At 36.6% G+C, this 20,673-nt stretch overlaps 1 long non-coding RNA gene across 1 annotated transcript in view; it reads left to right on the top strand.

The window, feature by feature from the left end:
• The window catches only part of LOC119695843, a 105,370-nt gene that overhangs the window by 8,704 nt on the left and 75,993 nt on the right, over window positions 1-20,673 (top strand). The window lies entirely within an intron of this gene.

The raw sequence follows: 20,673 nt of genomic DNA on the forward strand, positions 1-20,673 counted from the left end.
ATTGTCTTTGTTTACTTTTATTTATTACCTTGTCTATGTGAATTGATAAAATTGGACAGAAACAGAAACAAATTTATTCTGAGTCTTTCATTAGACATAAGAAAAGTGGGCTATGACTCAAAGCCATTAAAAATTTCAGTTTTGGGAATGTCAGAGTAGAATAGTTGTTTCTTGAAATTTCCAGGCTTTTTTTTCAGGGAAAGTTGATATGTGTGTGATAGTCAGGAAGAGAAAATGTTCTTTCTTAATGTATCAGGCATGGAATAAAACAAGAAAATTAACTTTGAATTTGATACCTTTAATATTTCTGGATTTTAAAGTAGATGTCCCAAAATGGTCCAAATCTTAGACTCTCCAAACTGAATCTAGTGAACTCACCTTCAGCTTCTGCCTGTTTCTGCATTTTATGTGATCTTCTTGCCTTTGTAGAAATAGATATACAGCCCTCCTTGGTGTATTAGAGTTGGTTTGGAAAGTGGGAACTTTACATCTAGGGAATGTGCCTTAGCTAGAGCTCTGATTGAAATCAGTAAAATATTAATAATTCATCAGTTATTAAATTCAATCTGGTTGTTGGCCCATACTGAAGCAAAGTAAAACTGGGATTGTGTCTAATTGTGCTTGTTATGTCCAATTGTGATGGCTCTTTTTAATGACACACTAATGTCATTTGTTGCTCAGATGGCCTACTTTTTGCTGTAACTAATTAGCAAAGGTAATCAGTGTTAATGATGACTTTATCATTGACAATAATTCACTGCTTATTTTAGGGGTAATTAGTACTAACCTTATTAGAGAAAAGGCTAATAATTGGCAGTTAATAATTTTGAGGCTCTTCAGTAGAGCACAGTAACTTAGCAAAAGTTGATCATGCAAGGGCAATAGGGTCAAAACAACTTAAAGAGAAACTGTAACTGGTTGATGAGCTTAGAGGGACACAAAAATATCCGTCCAATAGCATGCATAGGTAAAATACAGAAAGAAATCAACTTGTAATTAAATTTTGAATTGACTTAAAGGTACTTGTACCAAATCCTTGAGTTGGTAGAAAATGTTGATTAATGAATAAAGTTAGTATCTCAGGTCTCTGAGACATTACTTTGGTGAGATGATATAACTTTATTTCCACCAAAATATACAGGTAGGTAATGTATAGGGATACACAAAAGCTAGAATGATGTGACTAATATCCCAAGCCATTTAACCTCACCAAGACATTCCCTTGACTGTGGTATACTTGGAGGGACCACTGCATAATACAAGGGTTTCATTTTGGATTGCTAAGGAGATTACAATGATCAAGTAGTAAGGTGCTGTAGCTCCTGCAAGCTATTTATCTGTGATTTATCCAGACTGAGTGATCCCAAAGAGGCTGAACAAACAGGCACATGGAGTGGGCAGCCTGAAAACGAGTGGAATATGTTATGGAGAAATAAAAACTGGAATATTTGCTCAGACACTTCCCTTCATGTTGCTGAATTCACAGAATATACTCAGTCCTATAGAGATTTAGATGTAATACCTGGGAAGTTAATTGGCTGTTTCCAAGGCATAAAGCAATCCTTAACAGTTCTTCCATTAGTTTGGCATTCTCCTCCAGTAATTTTGATCTTTGTCCCTGTAGTAGAAGCTAGTGATGACTCCAATGCAGGCGATGTCATGAGAGTACAGAAAGGAGCTCCAGACACATAAGACCAGGCCAGGGCCCTGCTTTTTTATATTTGCGTTTTCAACCACAATCAGGAACATTTTGTGAACGTAGTGAGGGAAACATTGTTGGTGTGCTATCCCAGTGTTTTCTGAGGAAATCAGAATGATCTTATTAAAACATTTCTGAAAACTGTAACCAACATGTAACTTAAACTCTGAGTTGTATTTGAATCATCAGGGTAGTCAGGAATGATGCTTGAGCACTGGAAGAGAGCAAATGTCTCTCTCCTCTTGGCAAAGGTAAGAAAGGTACAGATAATTACAGACCAGTTTACCTTGATGATTGGGAAGATTATGGAATAAATAACCTGTGAAAATTTTACAGGCACATTGTGGAAAAGAAGGTAATCAGTTATGACTAGTCAATAGTTAGCATGGATTCGCAGAGGGGAAGTCTTGCCAAATCTGTAATCCTGTGATCCGGTAGATGAGGGATATTCACTGTAATTTGCATGACAAAGAAATGTAAAAACCCAAACCCACCTAACTCATTTTAAAGTCCCATAGTTGCTATTGATTCCTGCAGCAAGTCTTTGACATAGATTATGTCTGCAAACACAGGGTCTTGTCTTATCTGCAACTATTGATCAGAAGTGCTTTACAACAAACAGTGGAACTGCAAGAGCAGAAACTTTTCAGTAACTTCTTTTGAGAAGTTACTGATACCAAGATTTGCTTTGTAAAGCAATTCCAGTATTTACTTGTTTACATTCATTTTGCATTTTGCAAGGGAGCAACAATGCATCCCACTTCAGTTTTTTCATATAGGTCTGTACTAGTCTGAAAACAAACCAGTGGGACATTCCAAATCAGAACTACAATTTAATAGGAAAATTAAAGTAAATGCAGAAAACACTGGCCTAAACTGACAGAGTCTGGATGCAACCTGACACCCTGTTGGTCAGGGTGGTGGTAGCAATTCAATTAAATGGTCGCCGCAGTCCTCTTGAAGTGATAAATGTGGTTTTGTCGAAGCAGTGATCTGGTAGATGGGTCTCGTCTTCCTCAGAAGGTCCAGTGGTTGTCAGGTAGCTCCTGTCCTCTGGACGGGTGAGGATGCTTGTGATGTTCCAAATCTCAGGTTATGTCCAGGTAGGAATGCTTGGTTCCTCCCCTGGGCGGAGCATCTCACAGAGGGATGATGTAATTTTATGAGTCATGCAGGGAGACCTTGATGGCCCATTAGCAAAAGATATCCCTCAGAGAGAGCTGTCAGGGATGAGTCATGGAAGAGATAAAGAGCACTGCCCTACCTGGTTTTAACAGCTTATGAAAATGGTCACAGAGTACATACTTTTGGTTACATCTTACATTGTAACCTAAGACAAGGTCAAAAACCTTGGCATGAACTCCATTGCATTTTAATTTTCTAACAATAAGTGTGTACTCCTATGGAAGAAAGTTACAAATGGGTGATTAAAAAAATCCCACAATGATCAAGATTATTCGTGTAGATTCATAATCCTATGAGAATGATGAACATTTCCTCTTGTTTAGAGAGATGTTGGGAAAAGTGACTCTCTGTCCTGCAGGCCTATGGCTTTCTAGTGCAGTCCATGCTCAGGCAAAGTAAATTTGGTTTGGATCTACCTCAAACAGAAATTCAATCCCACAGTCAGTGTTAATTGCACAAGTGGATTATATGTGGGCATAACTAGTCATTCTGAATGAATAATACATTTTGTAATGCTCAGTGTTTCCTGTCAGTATTCTCTGAATGTGTTCTGGGAATAATATCTAACTGCTGAAGCAAATTATTTCAGTAACAGTTAGCTGGCCAAAGTCTCCACCTGTTTTCTGGAGGTTGATGAGGATATTGTGGGTTTGCCTACAGAAAGCAGAGAAACTTTTCTGCTACTTCTAATTAGTTGTTAGAAAAGCTAATATACAAAAGCTAATACTTTGAAGCTAACTGCTTCAAGTGCTGGGATTCAGAGCATATAAAGAAATTTAGAGCTTTTTTTACAAATAAGCCCTACTAGAATGACATTGAATGAGAAATGCAGGATAAATTTCTCTTTTTTTGTGGGTTTTTTGGGGCAGTTTTGTTGTTTGTTGGTTTTGTTGTTTGGGGGGTTTTTTGTGGGGTGTTTTTTGGTACTGTCTTTATCACAGCCAGCTATAAATTTGTTATGTGTGAATAGAAAGGAAGTAAAATTAAGGGTTTTTTTTCTGTTACATAGAGGTTATGTGGTGGCACATACCATTTCCGATGAACTACACAAATTCAGGCCTTCCTGACGTACAAGTAATTTAGTGCATCTTTTCCTGAAAGAAAAGGTTACAGGTTTTCAAGTGCAGAACAAAACTTTGCAAGACTTATTGAGCAGCAATTGACATCCCAATTAATGCATAATTCAAAGAGCATTAAAGATATGCCAAGATGTGCCTTGATATGCCAAGGTCTTGCCTGAGGAAAGGCGAGTTTGATACTGTTCTTATCAATGCATAAAAGGGAAATATTTTCATTTATAGTTGAAGACATCTTTGTGAAATGTGTCCATTCTGAAGATGATGGATACTGGTAGATATAATGCAGATAGATATCCTGATTTACATTTTATTCATTGCCCTTTACAACCTTTTTCAGGTGTTGTTCAAATTTGAGCAAAAAAAAAGAACTAAAGCAATTGTAATTCTTTTTTTTTTTTTTTCCTCTTGAGAGTCACTCTACAAATTTGGAGACGAGGGCAATGTTTCAGTGATGACATTTGGTGCTGCTCCTTGCCCGCCCATGCTTAAAGAATTAACATACATCCAGATTTTCACTGTAAGAAATGTCTAGTCTGGGGGGTTTTTGCTTCAAAAAAAAGCCCGTGCTGACTTCAGACCTGTAACTTAAATTCTCAGAATAATATGCAAATGGAACATTGATGGTAAAGCTTATGCTGGCTTGATGATTAAAAGTGGATTTTATATTCTACAAGCAGAAATGTCCTAGTAGTTATTTTCTCGGGAACAGAGAATGAAGCTCTGTTATTTTTTATATTTTCTGATTTGTAGTCCAAAAGTTTGCTAGCACTGCTGCTTGTCCTTCTGAGATATTTTGCAGATGATACACAAATAAGACATTTCTACAGACATTTCTATGTACATTCTAAGTACATACCATGAGAACATCTGTGATTTGCGGTAACAGGAAAATTTGAAAAAAGAGGACTTGGAAATACTGGATATGTATTAGGGGTTTTTATGCAAAAAGAGACTACTTTCAAACATCTTAATAAGGTATGGGCTTGTTTCTGATTTTTCCAGCATGGCTGAGTCCCTGGAAAGAGAATGGAAAACTTTCACTTTTGTTTAAGTGATGTGTCTCTGCTATAGCTCTGCTATAGTGAGTAATCCTGGGTAATGTACACTTTATTGACCATTTGGAGGCTACTGGGGTTTTGAAACCTGTTTATTAGACATCTCAAATCAGCAGCTCTCCCATAATAATATTACTGTAATATGGCTGCAATACAGCAGAGTGTTTTTGCTGCAATGATGTATTACAGAAAATGTGGTGCAGGCCTGAAAATAACCAAGGGAATTCATAAAATATTATTTAACCTTTTGTTAATTTAAAGGCTTCAATATTATCTAATTTATTTATTATGTGAGAAAAGTAGCTGAAGTCAATTACACCATGGGATGTAAGATCTGTATAAGAGCTTCAGCTCTGCCATAAATTATGGATATTGAAAGGCTGAGATGTAAGCTTTTAAGCCTGCCCTTAAAAGCTGACAGTGTATAGCTTAATTTGTATTAGTAACAGGTATTGCCATTTAAATGAAAAGATAAAAATAATTTGAAGCTGTGGTCAGTCCCACTGCAGAGTCTATTTAGTAACCATGGATCTAAGTCTTTGGTCTTTCATTAGCAAATTCCAGAATAGTCTATTGAAGTTTTTGCATAAATAATTATGACTATTCTTTTTAAAGCGTTTTAAAAAAACTCTTTTCAAAAGATGTACTGTTTTGCTCATTTTATTGGGATTTTACATTACGTACAAGCTGCAATGGCAAGCACGAACTATGTAAATCTGTCAAAGTCAGTTCACTGTGATATTCTAGAGAACGTGAGGATCAGATTTAGAATGGCTGAAGAGAAGAAGGGCTCCTTGGGCAAGGGCTCTTCAAGGTGCAGAGAGGCACAGGAAATAGCTTTTTGCATATTGCATAAGAAATCAGTTGCAGCATTCAAGAGATCGGGAAGTGTTTGAGTGATGTGGAATTTCAGTGTGGAATACCTGGCCCATCACTACCAGGTATTATTAGCTCCTGAAGAACACTGAAATGCAAGCCCACTCATAAGCTGTGTGTGATCTGTAGTCCAGAAGGGAAAGTTTCGTGCTGGTTGAAGTATAGCAGCAGATTTACTTACAGTAAAGTGAGTGAAATCAACACAGTTGTTTTGCTGGTATGTTTTAACATTTCATGGAGTACAGAGTTCTTGTTTTGGCTGTAATTCAACCTTGTGCAAGTGTTTAAATTTCACAGGTTAGTTACCAGACTGACAATTGAAATCTTTTATGCAAAAGTAAAACTCGGACGTTTCCATCCTTGCTGTGAGTGTGTAAGAGACCTAAAGGTCACACTTGCCTTAAACACTGTTAAGATCACCAAAGGATTTTGTACAAGGACTATGGCAAACTGTTAAAAGAAGCAACTGGTCATCTTGGGCTACTTCAAGGTAAAAGATTCTCTGCTCAGGTAGCTGGAGGAATTAGACATAGGATGTCCAAGGGAAAACTGAGGTAGTAGATACTGATGAATGACATGAATGCTGGTAACTGATGGGGTATATATGCATCCTATGCATAGGTATGCATTTTGTAAGCCCAGATATCATTCAAACACATGGTATTTCTGCAGACAAAATACTTCAGAAGAGGTTTTCAGAATATTGGTGTTGTTTTCAAATCCAAGGGCTGTATATTTACTATTGGAATAATATTAATTATAATTTCTTGCTTGCTGTCAATGTATCAAAGTAAATACAACCTTTTGTTGTTGTTGTGTGTAAGAGTCTGCTCTACAGTAGATCTTCATCCTTTTTGTCCCAGTCACCTGAAGTGGGAAGTATATTGGCATACATCTCAGATCCCTCCCTCCTCACACTGCTGGATTTCCTTCCTGCAGAAACTGTGATGAAGACCAGGAATCCTAGCTATGTAGAATTCATGCTAGAATTAGATGTTCATGTCTGGTCTCAGAGATGGGAATTACAAAGCGCCCTCAGGTATCACAGTTTAGATGGAGCCTTTGCTTATCAAATTAAAGGATGCTATGCACCTAGCCGTTGTACACAGCTGTGTTGCACTAAAAATAGTAAAAAGTAGATCCATTTTCCTTGGAACCATTGCCCCTGGAAACTAGTGTAATTAATTGAGAATTATTTAATACATTGTATTTGACCAGATAGGTTGGCAGTTAGTAAGAGACAGATTCTGACACCTCCAGCATGACTGTTAGAGGCTGTAGTCAAAACAGGACTGCTGTCTTTACGTAGGCTTCTCTGAAAGCAGCAGCTAAGATCTCAGTAGGGGTAGATTCCTGCACATGGTCATTTTCACATGGCTGGTATCCTGTGCACAAAAGGAGCATAACTAGTTGGGTCATGGCTTTATACCACATATACTTCTATTTCAGAGCCAGTACTGAGGTTAGGATAAGAAATCATTTATTCCCTCAGTTCCTCAGAAAACATTCTGCCTGCTCATGTTGTCCATAGCCAGAAATCTGCTGGAAACTCCCTGGGGTAAAGTGTCACTCTGAATCCCTCTGCAGTTCCCATACAGACCTGAGAGTCTGGGGTAATTAGAACCCTGCATCTGATAAGTATGCATTCAGGTGTACAGTATTGAACATTGCAGACTTCTTCTCTGTTTCTGTCTCTATTCATACCCTAAAAATATCTATCTCTGGATATTGGAAGTGGTAGATACCAATCTTTCTTGGCTCAGCTGTTTCATCTTTCTAGAGGAAAAGCAATCACCCAATTATACACACTCATAAATTAACTTGTCAGCCCACATACTGGAATTGTCATGCCTTCCTGAGCCATTTAAATTTTTCATGAGCTCTAAGTCCCTGAAAATAAGGGCCAGAAAGGAGCATTACAGAAATAGTTTCTTTATTTTTCTGGCTTACTGGCAAAGCACTCAGAGAGGTGATCGTTATGAGCTTCTCTCTCTCGCTGGAGTTGTTATGCTAAAGAGGCCTCCTGTGTTCTCTCATATAAACTTATTCTTAGTAAGACAGTTGGGATTGCTGGATCATTCATCATGTTCACAAAAAAAAAAAAAAAAAAAAAGCTAGATATACAGGCTTGAAGGCTGCTGAAGTTTAAATCTAAAAATAGGAGAGATATTTCTCAAACCTTCTTTCCCAGAGCATCCTTGCTTCGTGGCATCTAAAGTGTGAAAAGATAAATATTTGGGCAAATTAGGACTAGTCATTACTCCCACAAATACAAAGTGTAATCTTCATCTTCAGACTCTACTGAAACTGTGCAAGGAAATGCAGGACAGTTAACATCTTATCCAACTTGTGTTGCCTGATTCTAGTCTGCTCCAAACACCATTGTTATTCCCTGGAAATAGAAAATAGTTTCACAGATAGCAAAGTAACAGTTCTTGCTCTCATTGATATGCACTATTAGTTCCCATTTTCCTCTGCTTTGACTTATGTATCTGGATATTCTCCCTTTTAGAAGCTTTTAATTAGGGCCTATTTTGGACCACTTATTTCTGAAAAGCTGAATAGATGGAGAGTCCATTTTCTCACTTTAGCTGTGATTCCAGTGGACATATAGGTGGGCTGGGTTATATTTTGCTAAATTCAGATACTGTGATTCTCTTATTGGTCATGCTGTTACAGCTGTCTTACTACAGAACATGTAGAAGATACAGATGTTGAAGAAAGCAGATGTAGAGAATGCCCTTAGTGTTTTTGTGAAAGGGACTATTTAACCAGTTGTAGACAGTCCCCTTTGCAGTCTTCCTACTGCAGTTTCCCAGTTTTAGAAGTCAGTGCAACCATTTCCTTGGTGGCACTTAACTCACCGTGGTGCCAAGGGTAGTAAGCACCAGCTCAGGCTTAATCAAGGCTGAAACCAGGATAAGTCCTGAGGGGCTAGAAACACCTTGGTGTTAACCCCAGGAAACTCCTCCATGTAGTACACACTCAAAGCACAGTTTTAGTCCATGGAGCTAAACCAGCACTGTGCTCTGCAAGACACCAGACATCAGCATTGTGTTTGGATTCACAGAGGTGGCTCATAGATTGGTGGCATGGCTTGTTCATCCATGTATGCAGTATGTAGTAACATCTATTACTTTCCCTTATATAATACAGGAACAGCAATTACGCCTTCACACTGCACAGTGATCAGATCTGGTTTTTTTTCCAACATCATATATACACTTTGAAATATGTGAGTTTTTTTCCCCTTAATGTCTAAAAATGTTGTTCAAAGCTCACAACCCTCTGCAATTCATACCATTGAGCATTTCTGACTTTTTCTATGAGTTTGTTTTTTTTTCCCATGGTCACTGAGAGAAAGAGCCATTGCTTGGTATGAAGTTCCTGAATTAACAGACATGACTAACAAAAGGGAAAGGGAAGTACAACTGAAGAAAGTTTTGATTGTCTGACATATTTTAAAAAATTCTTAATAAATAATCCTTTAAATCAGACAAGGTTTGAATTGTTGTGTTAAAAAATAATGCAATATCTGTTAATCTTTCCTTGAAAGAGTGCCCTGTAAGAAATTCCTGCTACCTCTCTCTGTCTCTGTGTTAACCTTTTAAGAAAATTAACAGAAATGGCACGATGCAATATCTGCTTTCAGTTCTTCTTTGAAAATCTCCTCTCCAAATTAGTTCTGAGGAATGGTTAAGTAATAATTTCAAAGAATTTTGAAGTACTTACATATGAAGATATATATATGAAGATAAGACATTTGATTTCAGGACGAAGCTTGGGGCTTCATAAGTTGGAATTCTGAAGTCTATACATGTTCACATTTATAGCTAAGCCTTTTCGTATATTAGTGTTGCCCCAAGCCCTGACCAGGCTTTCTGGGAAAAGGGAAAAAACTCCTGCTGTTCCTTCATAGTAGCAAATATTGGAAATCAAACAACTATAAGAGAGAAACAGAAACAGAAACAGAAACAGAAACAGATAGGTAGATAGATAGATAGATAGATAGATAGATAGATAGATAGATAGATAGATAGATAGATAGATAGATAGATGATAGATAGATAGATAGATAGTAGATAGAGAGAAAGAGAGAGAGAGAGAGAGAGAGATAGCCTGCAATTAGAGCACTTGCTAAGAAAATAACCCACCATTTTTCCTTGCTTCCTGGGAGGTACATAGGCTGCTTCACAATTGTCACAATTTGAGCTGAGAACTGACAATTTGATTTGAAAGCTAATTTAAGGGCCATTACGACTTCATTTAAAAAAACTCAAAACCAAACTTGATTTGTATTGCTTGCTTCATATCAATGATAGCTCTAAATCATAAAGATCAAAAACTAGTTTTCTCTTTCAACCACAGTGCTCTTAATTTGCCTTTGAGCTTGGTTTCAGATTGCAATTCCTCCATCATCAGCTAACACTGAAAATTATACTGGCTCTGCTGAGAGAGCCCAGTGTTCAAATGTCCCAATGAACTGAAACTGAGGGAGCACATCTGCTAGGGATTTTCAGAGCTACACTCCCAATATTGCAGGAAACTGAGCCAGTCAGTAGACAATTGAGAATGCTTCCTAAGAAGCATTCCTAGTTCTGTGGTTTTAGCAAAAGCAAGTGATGTATGTGATCCCATAAACTTGAGGGAAAAGCTGTTGTTAATACAGCATTCACAGTGTACTGACACTCTCATCCTGGCACAGAGAAAAGCCAAAATTTCTTCCAGGTTAGGAAATTAGGTTCAAAATGTAATGAAACATGATTTCATTCATTAATAATTTGCCACAGGGAGAATTCAGTTAAAATGCTACAGCATAGTTTGCAAAACACAGCAAACAGCATCACATTTTGAGTGTGTTTCTTTTTATTTGTAGTATTTAAAATATACAATTATCTGTATATTTGCTAATATGATCAAGATGGATAAGTGTATTTAGTGCAATCCTCTCTCTATACAGTAGTGCTACTTGGAGTTGAAGCCACATACCAGAAGGAAGGTTGCAAGCAAGATCTGAAATATTTTTGTTTGCAACCTAAGTGATGCCTGAGGTGAATCTGTGGTGTTAAAGCAATGATAATTGGCTCCTCCTGGCTTTCCTCACTAAAAGAAATTGAAATTCAATTGACTTTCAGAGGAAACAGTTGTGGAGCAGCAATTGTCATTGCTGTGACATTGTGTATTTCTGTGTCAAGCAATTTTCAGAAGCCAAGAGAAAGTGTTGTTGTAAATTAGAATATGATCTAAGAATGCACTTCATGGAGGCAGGACACCACATGTGATGAATTTCATATGCTCAGTAGTAGGCTTATGCTAAATGGTGTTGTGCAGGCTGTGTGTCTGCTGCGCAAAGGACACAGGGGTGTACAGCTCTGCCAGGTCACGGGGGTGTACAGCTCTGCCAGGTCCAGTGATATTTAGATGAAAATTTCCTTTTTTTGCAGTATAATAACAGTAACTTCAGCAGTAAATCAGAGGCTGAGGCATTTATTGTGTGAAAAGATGGATATTAAAAAGGTATCCGGAAATTTTAGGGGTACATTTTCTGGGCTGATTTTAAATGATAGAGAGCTCATTAGCTCAAAATAGATTACACAATGCTCTCCTTAGTCAAGTCATTTCACCTGTTAGATATTCTCACTGTTAGGAATCTTTTCTCTGTCTCTAGTCTAAATACTTGCAATATAAGTATAAGCCTAGTTCATTCCCGGAAGATACAACAAATAAGTTACTCTCTTATTTCTGGCTGAACATTCTTCAAATATATTTTTTTACTGTTTAAAGTTTTTTTGTTCCTTCAGTCTGCTCTTCTGTTAAAATCTCAGTGAGTTAAATATTTATCCATTTCATATATTTATTTTTTTTCCTCCAACAGCTCAGTAGTTTTATTGACTCAGAATACCTGAAACTGTCAGGGTCCAGATTTTATAATATAGACCAGAATGGGAATACTCAGGTATTCACTTGCCTTTACTGATAATATTCCTCTCTGTATTTCCCTCTGTGTTGAAAGTGTTTTCCTTGGAAGTTACATCATGAGGTTGCTTTCCACTGGATCTTTTTCTGCAAACCTACCTGCCCATGCCTCATGTCTCACCCTCCATCCAGATGTATTAGTCCTCACTACAATATTACATATTTTGCACATTTCCTTGTTGAATTAGATATTTTTATTCAAAGTGTTTTTCCACTTTCTAAACTCAGCTTTGTTTTCCATTATGTGTGAACTCACACCACCCTGACAAATTTCATGTCCAGTTTTTCATTATCAATGTTTATGCTGATAAAGCAACAGTTTTTAGGACTGAGTGTGTAATAGAAGTACTGTTATTTACTGAGCCCTTGCTGATACCACTTATAACACTGGTATGTTGTTTTCAACAGAGCCAGCTTTATCATCACAGTCTTGTACTGGCCCTGTTTCCCTAGCTTGCTTGGAAGCATCTTAAAAATTCCAAAAGCTGACCTAAAGCTAAGATATATGACATATTCACACACTTCTTTATTTACAAGATATGTTATTATGTCAAAGGAAGAAATTAATAAGTTTCATGCTATAGGCTCTTTATTAATTAATTTCATGGTACTTAATTATTATTTAATTAGTTTATAGATGCCTAATTTATTTCAGAGTTTTCTGTCAGTGAAAGTTAAGTAGATCATCTATGGCTTTCTGACACCTCTTCCTGTATTTTTAAGGACAGAAAAACCAACCATGATACTCAAGTCTGCTGGACTATTTCTGTCTTGTTTCCAAGACAAAGGGAACTGCCATTTAATTCCTGCATCACCAGTCAGTTCTCTGCAGTTTATATTTTCTTCAGTACTCAAAGACTGTTTTAGACCAATAATTCATGTCCCCTTCCTGTCACAGTCTGCAGATATTTTATGGAAGATGAAAGTTAAAAAAGATACCAAACCTTTGCCTTTCAGTCTCATGTTGGTAAATCTTCAACAAGAAGCAAACTCTTTGGTCTACTTAGTATTAATGGACTTGAGAAATTGAGGATTTGGGCATTTTTGGCACTGTTTAAATTCCTCTCGGACCTCTGCACCCTGTATGCTGTCCTTGCTAACAGTATACTGTAGCTTAATTTTTCTGAACTGCTGGGAAAATGGCCTTTGAAAATGGCCTTTGGCAGCATATGTAGCTTCACCCTAGGAATACTGTCCTGGTGTTAAGTAATGAATGGTTTATTTCAACTTCTCTAATATACTCACACCATAAGATCCAATGCAGTTAATTTTGTTTCCCTCATGGTGACAAGTAACATCCTTTGGTCAGCTACCAGAGGGCTTTGAGCCTCTCTGTCTACAGCCAGAGAGCCCAGGTGTTTACAATGCTCCAAGAAATTTTGACTGTCCTGAGCTGACAATTTTTCTAGTGTCTGGAAATGTTACCTTTCTTTTTCAATGAAGCCAGGACTACTGGGATCAGACTGAGGTGAATTTAATGGAGGACACTTAATTCTGTAGTGTGCTTTGATCCCAGTAATCTGGTGCAGTTTCCCTTAAAAGACAATTATGTTCATCATAGCAGCTGAAAATATTTGGATATTCCTGTGGCATTTAGCCACCTTCAAACAGTATGTAGGTAGGAACAACAACAGTAGAGACATCAGCATATTTAATGAGTGAGCTAGTTTTACTAGTTATCAACTTCTCTGGTCTGTTATTTCTATGTATAGAAGGAAGGAAAATCCAATTCCTGCTCAAATTGTAATGAACAGGACATTAGCTAAAAGGTAGTCTTCATGTGTTTAACTCTTTCCAAGCTGGGAATGACTTCTCTCAAACTTGAAGAGAAATGGAATATCACAGAAATTACACAGTTTGACTCCATGTGGGAAAAAAAGCATTTTTCAAGTAAAGCTTTTAGGAAATTTTTTTCTACTATTTTTTTCATATTTTTCCAATGTGTCACATAAGAATTCTGTGAATGAGCTTTTCAGTTTGCTTCTACCCTTGGGAAGAAGCAGCTACAAAACCTTTCCTAGGTACAGCTTCATCACAAGAAAAACTTCTCTGAAACACGGTTCTTCAGGCAGGAAGCAGAAGATGCCTTCAGGAACACATTTTTTGTAATGATTTTTACCATTACATTTCTTAAACTGTGGCATTATTTACATTTTTGGATACAGACTTAGAAGCTCTTGATGTTGGTAATTTATTTTGGCAAATTTAGAGGAAAATACAGCCATGCAGGCCTTGCAGCTTCTTCACTGGTTTTTCTCTTTTCCTTATTCCTACTGGAGGATTTTAATTCAATGAGAGGGATATATTTCCTACTGATAAGGGTAAGTATGAACTTTGATAGAAGCACATTATAGAGATTTTTTTTCCTCACCCTTAAACTGGTGAACAGGCTCACAACATGAACATGCATTTCTGTGCAGCTCAGGGTCCACCTTCAACCACCTTGTTCTTTGGAATGAGCTTGAAATGTTTGTTCTATATTTTATATTGAGCTTGTGCTTCTGCCTGCTGCTGACAAATGGCTTGTTAAAATATTGTTTCTGAAGTACAATTTGCATTTATGTGAACCAGGGATTAAGCACTGCGTGCAGATTAGGAATAATTTATATCTGGTTAATAATAGATGGGTTTTTCCCTACTGCCTCTTTTTTTTTTTTTTTTTTCCATAAGAACAGCTGAAGATTACCTGGTGATGACAACGGACAGCATTTCTTAAGTGCAAATAATATGAAAACATTTAAACTGGAAGAAGCAAATTTTGTTTTAGGCACTCATTTACTGACCAGTAAATTAATTCTGACCATGAATGCACCCTTTTTTTAGACTTAAACATAGCTGTGTGTTCTGTTTAGTTAATTTAAATGGATAAACTTCCGAACCTATTCTATACAAAAGAGCTTACCTTAGCAAAAGTACATTGGTATAGTCAACATATAGCTATATGTAATGACAGAAATTTTATTTAAACATGTTAGTAATGATCTAATGCATTTTAATGACCTTATATTTTCAAAAAAAAATTCACTTTCATCCATAACTTTAACACTGCATGCAAAAAGGCAGAAATATATAATAATAGGATTATTAGTTCATTTTGGTGTCTAAGAATTTAATTATGCTTTTCTTCATTGTTTGACTGATTTGTAGCTGTAGGCCGAAATTGTCCTTTCTGTTGCGGATGGTTAATTTAGCTTGGTGATCTTTATTGGGTGGGCTGACAGAGTGCTTTGCTGTAAATAATTTCAATCATTTGAATGGTAACTTTGCAATCAGGGAGAAGCCAAGAACAAATAATTTGATGACATAGATCTTTGAAATGAATGTTCTTTCTCCTCTTCATTAAGGAAGAAATGGATTATGAATTGAGTTAATGAACAAAATGTCCCTACAGACTAAGTCTGCTTTTCTGAAAAGACTCACTATTTTAATGAGTTGTTAAACCTAGGTCACTTCTGCCCACCAATAGCTTGTGTATAGAGAATCCTTATGTCTTCATAAGCCCATCTTTCCCCATATAAGTGCTTTTCAGTATCCAGACAGTGTGAATTGCTTATGAGTATCAGAAGCAAAATCAAAATCAAGTGCCTACTAATTGCAAGGAAGAAATCCCCTTGGCTTAAGCAATCAAGGAACTGTCACCACACAGGATTTTATCATGGCTGCACAATGCAAAGGCAATGAGAACTGAGAACATAAAGCCCAAGCAATTCACTGCTCTAACAAATCAAGTGTCTGTTGCACTAAAGAGCATCCACGTGTAATGCTGCTGAAGGAGGGAGTGCCATGAGAAAGGAAAAGATGTGGGTCTTCTGTTTCTGAATTTCAAATCTAAGCTGAACCAGAATGATGAGGGTACTGAAATGAGGACAGTGTCTATACTTTGATGGGTCAGTTGTAGTAGCTCCAAATGTAGGTTTCTACCAGCCAAACTGTATGGCAGATGTAGTTTTCAGTGTACTGCATGCATTAAAAAAAAAAAAAAATGCCATAAAGAAAGACTAGCATTTTTGTCAAGCAACAAATTCCTTCACATTTTGAGCCTTAGTTGCCCACTTAAATTATCCTTTTTTTTCCCACTTGCATTCCTGTCAGATTTACAATATTTACAAAGAAACATATTTTGTGACATAAAAAAGTCATTAATACTTTGCTGTGTTCCAAAGTTTCAGTGTTTCAATGTCTGTTTCCTGGGAAGCTGGTTTAGTTCTCTGTAGCAATCTGAAGTGTTTGCATGGTTGAGAACATAAGATGGTTTTCTGTCACCATGAAAAAGAGCTGCCTGTTGCATTATGCATGCTTTTTAGTGCATTATTTGCTCAAAGACTTACCCACAGAATACTGGATTTTTAACATTATCGACCTTCAAGTGATCTTTCTTGTCTGCTATAAAAGATTTTCTTTCACAGAAGAGCAGTGACAGTGGTCTAGGGAGTAAAAAAGTCTTTGCAGTTTAAATAGAGATTCAGGAGTATACATGACACACATATCTAGAAATTAATTTGCCACTAACTAAAATATTTAAAATATTTGACCCAAACAAATTCACATTTTCTGTTACAGGGCTTTGTTTTATTAAATTTAACCATGGTTTTAATATATGGGGCTTTTTTTCCCCTCAAAGTCAAGCTATAGAGTACTCCTACAGTTGTGATCTCTAAGTGCGGGTGATGTAGAAATAAGGTTTGCTGAAGATTGATGAAAAAGAGCCATGGATGTTGTACAAGACTAAAATTCTTCTCTAGTAGTCACTCATGTCAAAGCAGAGGAATGCTTTGTTTGGAAATTCTCATCTTGTGTCTGAAAATCTTTATTTAGTGTGGAGTAGTGCTCCAAGCTGTATTATTTTGTAAAATGTTTGCTCTTAGAATGGAGTGCTGCAGACAATAGTGACAAGCCTAGATATTCCTTATTTCCTAACAAATTCTGCCTACATATGTTCTGGTTTAAAATGTGAAGTCTATATAATAATCTACATTAAATAAACTTGACTTATTAATGGTTAAAACTAGAAGAAAAGGAATATACAATATTTTAGTTAACTAACCGCAGTGTATCTGTAAAATGTGTCAATGAAGCTTTACACATCTCTGATTCAACACTGTTGAAGTACTGTAGCTTGCCCCAGCTAGATGGTGGCCGGGGGCTACAGTCCCCTCCCAAACTCTGCTGATTCCTAGCTGCCAGGAAAGTCACAGCGCAAAACAAAGGCAGCAGTCACAGATCCTGGGATAATTTTATTTAGTGTCACACTTCCCCTTCAGCATCTCCAGGACCCCGAACTCAGGGCAGACAAAGCTTAAAAACAAGGGGAGGGCTGAGGGGAGGATACAATCTTCAACTAATTAGGAGAACTAGAGATAACTGACAAGGCGGGCATTCAAATATCAACCAATGAAGAATCCCAAGATTCATTGAACTAATAAAGTTCAAAGAAGTACAAAACTGACAGGGACGTTTCTCAAGTGAAGGCAGGTTTTAGGGAGACATTGGCATTTCATGAAAGGACGAGTAAAGAAAGTTCTGGGAAAAGGGGCAGAGACCAAAAGACAGCACAAGAACATTACAAATCAAACAATAATCATACTAATAGGACAAAACACACCAAAACAAGATAGAATTCTTTTTTAATGCATATAAATATCTATCTTATTTCATTCTCATAACTCCTTTAGGAAGGCATCTTTTGTAATTTTGGGGTGTTTTTTCTCAGTTCAATGATAGATTTGTTTCTGTAAAGGCTAGTACACTGAAAACATAATGAGAATAATAACAACAATAAATAACTAACAATTTTTAAAGTAATCTCTTCCCTCAGGATAGTCACCAATATGGTTCCTATCAGTTATTTTCTATATTTGTTTGTGTGGAAGATTTTGTGGGTGTGATGGGTAGTTCACTAACTCCATCTCCTCAGTTCAGCTTCTTTGCTGAAACTCTCCCAGAAGCCATCAGCAAGTGCTGTTGCATGGACCTGTTTTGTCCTGGCCTGGGAGAATTCCTCAAGCAACAGGTCTCAAGGTGTCTGCCTCCTCGCAGTACCTGGGAGGCCAGGCAATGTTCCTGCTCTTCAGCTGAAGGTGACCAGAAACACGAGAGAGGAAAGAGTGGGATTTGTCATCTTCAGATGGAGTGTGTCTCCTAAAATATGAAGTCTGTTTTTTTCCTTCTTCTCCTCTGTCCTCTGCATACAATAAATCCAGGGGCTGGATGGTGGCCACCACTTTTTACTCTAGATCATCAACAATTACTTTCTTATCATATTCGGAATGTAGGTTATTTATACATCTGATCATGAACAGAATTTTTCATAATGACATATCACAAGTCTCGTAGAATAATAGCTACTTAGCAGGGGAATTGAGAGGGACATTTCCATGTGTTGATTTGGCTTTCATTCCTGTGGCATAAGCACTTACTTTTTCTTTTCCCCTCTTTTTTTTTTTTTTTTCTTTTTCTCCCAATATGTCTCTTGCTTGAGATGTCAGGATGATCTTTTGCAGTGTATGCCTGGCTCTGTTGATGTGTAGCTGAATGTGAATACTTACTCCTTGCAGCTCTCTAGTCCTTCTCCAAACAAGAGCAAAAACTCAAAAGCAAAGGACAGGATTAGCAAACTAGACTGGAAATCTTCCCCAAAAAAGTGCTTTCATAAGCCTTGCAGCATAGGTCACCTCTTTTGTTATCTGTTTTACTGCACTACACATGCAATGCACTAAAGTACAAGTGCACAAGAAAAGGGAACTGTTCTTCTATAAAGGGAGCTGCTCTATAACAATATAACACCAAATGGTTGCAATCCTGAAATTCCTACTAAAAAGATGATAGATTAGTTTCTTTGTCTTTAGACATTTAGACCCACAGGAAAGACAGACTGTGTGCAAACAAATATCAGGGTTCCAGCATGGATTTCTATGTACATCCCAACTACCACTTCTGTGCTACTGATACTTATATTGCATGCTATTATGATAATGTGATATTGGGAAAATAGTAGTATTGAGACTTTGATTGCTTGGAGCACGTGAGCAATTAAGGTGGAGTAATTCATTCTGTAAGACATATAAAAATCTAAAATATTTGTTCTTCTTTTTTGGTTTCTTTTCTTTTTTTTATTTTTTTTACCACAAACTTTCTGACTATGTGTTTAATTAATACCAGTGCAAGAATTAGGTGCAGATAGCTCAAGGACATAATCCAATGACCAAAGAATTAAGGAAAGTTTTACCTCCTTTTGTAAAATTATGAAGAAATGAACATTTGAAATACTCAGTGTACTCATTAAACAGTATGAGATCTACCAAATGCTACATAAAATTTTTGAAAACAGATGGCTCTTATTTGTAAGGATTTCCCAGATGAAAAGTCAGTAGTGTAATCAACATGGCTGTGAGGTACGTAATTTAATGCTGAGAATGGCTGATTGTGCCTTGCACTTTGATCACTTTACTTAATAAAATTACATTTGAAATTGATTCATATACTCAGAATCACAAGGGATTCCACATAAAAACAAAGAAACAAAAAATAACCAAAAAAGGCTTTTAAAGAATAAATGAAAAAAAATGTGTAGGCTTTTTTTTTTAAATTCTCTTTTATTGACATTAGTATTGCCAAATCTACAGTACTCAACATGGACTCATACTAAGGCCTAAGTACTGAGAAATCAGTTTTAGTTGTTGATAATTTTCACAGCAAATGAAAAACTCAGAGAAGAAATGAGTGTCTCTATAAAAGCAAAACAGTCCTACCTTGCATTTACCAAATAGCATTTGGAGGTTTTTTCCTTCTCCAAGAGTTTCTAAATAGCTGAATTTATTCTTGTCATGTACTGTGTAAGTTCTTTACCCTTGCAATCCACACAACTTCTTTGACTAAAAAAAGTGAATGAGTCTTTTTTTTTCTTTTTCAGTCTTTACCTGGGTTAAATATGACAAATCAATCAATATCAATCATATTTAATTAATATCAATATTAACATTTTAGAAGAATGTAGAATTTCAAAATATATGCCAAGCTTCTTCAGATCCAAGTTAAAAACTTTGAGTTTACATCAATCTCACTGTATTGAAATATATGGAGTTACTCTTATGTTGTATTTATACTGTTGTTAACAAATCTGCAACTGTATCAGCTTAAATGATAAAACTTATCCCAGAAAAGCAATTACATTTGGTTATTAGAGATTTAATTGTGACATACCTATGTGAAAGTTACATCAGTGTGGATCAATGCCTGTTGAACCAGATGTTTTTGTTTTTCCGTTAGCAACCTTGGTTTTCAGTTAATTGAAGCAGCAAACTGAGGTGTTCTTGTATCTAAGTGGAAGTTTTAAAAGCCTCTAGAGGTACCATGTTGTAGTTGCTAGTGTATTGTTGGCTAATGTAGAAAATGTTAGTTTAAATTCTTTTCCGAGCTAGAAGTAAGATATGCCATGTCTTCCCAGCTGTTCAGATGTTAATCCATATCTAAGTGGCAACCATGAATTGAAAAGGTGATAGCATCAATATCTGCAGCACAATCTATGAAACACTTCTTCTCTTATTCCCAAATCATTAGTGCAATATTGGATCCTAAACATTAAAGAACAATGATTTTCTGCATCAGAAAATTGAGAATCTTTGTGGTCCTCTGTAAACCTCAAATGAAATTTTATTCCCCAGCCACAATATTTTATAGTCAATGCAATATGCAGGGAAAGCCATTAGGTCTCAGTTCTGTGCTACACAAATGGTTTCCAAATCTCTCTAAATTTTCAGTAGTTTGTGTATGGAAAGCAGGCATGTTAGAAGAACCAAATAAGAAG

Source organism: Motacilla alba, chromosome Z (assembly GCF_015832195.1).
Source record: "Motacilla alba alba isolate MOTALB_02 chromosome Z, Motacilla_alba_V1.0_pri, whole genome shotgun sequence".
Lineage (NCBI taxonomy): Eukaryota > Metazoa > Chordata > Aves > Passeriformes > Motacillidae > Motacilla > Motacilla alba.